The sequence below is a fragment of the Sturnira hondurensis genome, unplaced genomic scaffold, assembly GCF_014824575.4.
Source record: "Sturnira hondurensis isolate 20B ecotype Veracruz unplaced genomic scaffold, ASM1482457v3 Scaffold0023226, whole genome shotgun sequence".
NCBI lineage: Eukaryota > Metazoa > Chordata > Mammalia > Chiroptera > Phyllostomidae > Sturnira > Sturnira hondurensis.
Genome location: NW_028095857.1, coordinates 1,811,898 through 1,814,474, shown reverse-complemented (window position 1 = coordinate 1,814,474; position 2,577 = coordinate 1,811,898).

The following is a 2,577-nucleotide window of genomic DNA, read 5'->3' as shown; positions in this document are numbered from 1 at the left end:
GGCTTCTAAATTCACCATCCTTACTTGCATCCAACCAACAAGAGGGAAAAGCACACTGCAAACGATAAATTGGTGGTTTCTAGTGACCTGAAAGTCTTGATTCTGTTATCTGTAATTCAATGACATGACCACACTTACCTGGAAAGGAGACTGAGAAATATACTTTAGCTGTTTGCTTAGAAGGAAACAAAATGGATTTTCAGCCCAACTACCCAGTTTCTGCCATGCATTGATTTTTCATTTTTTCCTAACATAAGCAATACCAGTAATATAATTCAGAAAGATATAAATATTATTCTATAAGTGTACATGGCAGTGCTATTTAAGAAAGAAAAATTACAGAAATTCCCTCTTAAAAAGATTATAAATTTCATGTGGACAGAGTTTTTGTAGGCTTAGTTTACTGTGTATCTGAATGTTAGTATGCATTCAATAAATATTTTCCAAATTAATGAAAGAATGACTCTATTTATTGGTCATGGGCAAAATAAACCCACCTTGAACAGTTAGGAATTTGATATTAAAATGGGCCAGATTGTGATTTGACACAGTAACTTGACAAAATGCAGTTCAGGCAAGTAGACAGAATTTGACTTCAAGTAAAAGCTGCAGAAGTAAATGATGGTATAGATAATCAGATATTTTTCAATAAGTTAATATTTATAGGTGGTATGTAAGAAATATTTGATTAAAATGTAGGAAGTACAAAGTAATGAGGAAATCTAGTGGAACATCTTGGGAAACTTATGGCAGACCGAAGTTCATCGAAAGGACACAAACTGCCAAAAGAACTGGTTAACACTAAGGGTTATGATTCCCAAGAGCTACATAGTTTAAAAAACATGCTCAATTTGGACACTGAAGATATTCCAGAAACCCGAATCATGGACCATGGCACTAGTTCAAAAATAAACCAGAAATAAAATTTATTTGATTCTAAACTCCTGACTCCAAATTCATTCGCAATGTAAAAGCATGTATAACTCAGTCAAAATCAGTTTAAGATACTGAGATTATTTTAAAATATCTGATAGGGAGCAAGGTATTTCATTATAGCAACAACCAAAAGTATTAACTAAAGTATAATGGATAAGCAGTCTAAGAAATACCATCAGGGTATAATAGTTTGAGCCAAATAAAAATGACAAAGATGTAGAGTGCAACAGAAAAATATATGTGACATGGCACCCAGTAGGGCAAAAAGGAGAAAGGACTCAGGAATGTAGACAACTGGGGTGGGGGGGGGGGCATGGCAGTGGTGAAGGAAGTATAAGCAGGTTAAATGCTATTGAAAATATACAATAAATATTTTAAATGCAGATTACAAAAACCATTGATTTTAATGATGTTAAATTTATATGTATTAAAAATAAGAACAGAAAATAATTTATCTTTATATAAAAGTACTTAATGTTATATTCCTGGACCCTCTGTATGTCCTCCTTAGAGAAATGTCTGTTCAGGTCCTTTACCCATTTTTTAATTGGATTGTTGGTCTTCCTGAATTGGAGTCATGTGGGTTCTTATATATATTTTTGGAGATCAAACTTTTGTCCAAGTTATCATTTGCAAATATGTTTTCCCATATGGTTGGTTCCATTTTCATTTTGCTAATGCTTTCCTTAGCAGTGCAGAAGCTTTTTATTTTGATAGACTCATTTGTTTATTCTTTATTTTATGCCCCTTGACCTAGGAGATATATTGGTGAAAATAATGCTGCGTGGAATATCTGAGATATTTCTGCCTTTGTTCTCCTTTAAGACTGTTATGGTGTCGCAACATGTGTTTAAGTTTTTTACCCATCTTAAGTTTATTATTGTGTATGGTGTAAGTTGATAGTCAAATTTCATTTTCTTGCATCTACCTGTTCAGATCTCCAAACACCATTTGTTGAAGAGGCTACTATTACTCCATTTTATGTTCTAGCCCCATTTGTCAAAAATTAATTGACCATAAAGACATGGATTTAGTTCATGGCTCTGTATTCTTTTTTAGTGATCTATGTGTCTGTTTTTATGCCACTATCAGGCTGTTTTGATTACAATGACCTTGTAATACAGTTTGATATCAGGTATTGTGATCCCTTCTACTTTGTTCTTCTTTCTCAAACTTGCTGAGGCTGTTTGGGGCTGTTCATGGTTCCATATAAATGTTTGAAATGTTTGTGATATATCTATGAAATATGTCACTGGTAATTAAGTAGGGATTACACTGAATCTGTAAATTGCTTTGGGTATGGACAAAATGTATGGACATTTTGATGATGTTAATTCTTCCAATTCATGAATATAATATATGTTTTTATTTGTTTGTGTCTTCCTTAATTTCATTCTTTAGTGTTGTATAGTTTTCCCAGTACAGATATTTTTATTTTTTAAAGATTTTTAAATCTATTTTTATAGAGGCGAAGTGAGGGAGAAAGAGAGGGAAAGAAACATCATTATGTGGTTACCTCTCAAGCGCCCCCACTGAGGACCCAGCCCACAATCCAGGCATGTGCTCTGACTGGGAATTGAACCAGCAACCCTTTGGTTCATAGGCAGGTGCCCAATCCACTGAGCCATACCAGCCAGGCCC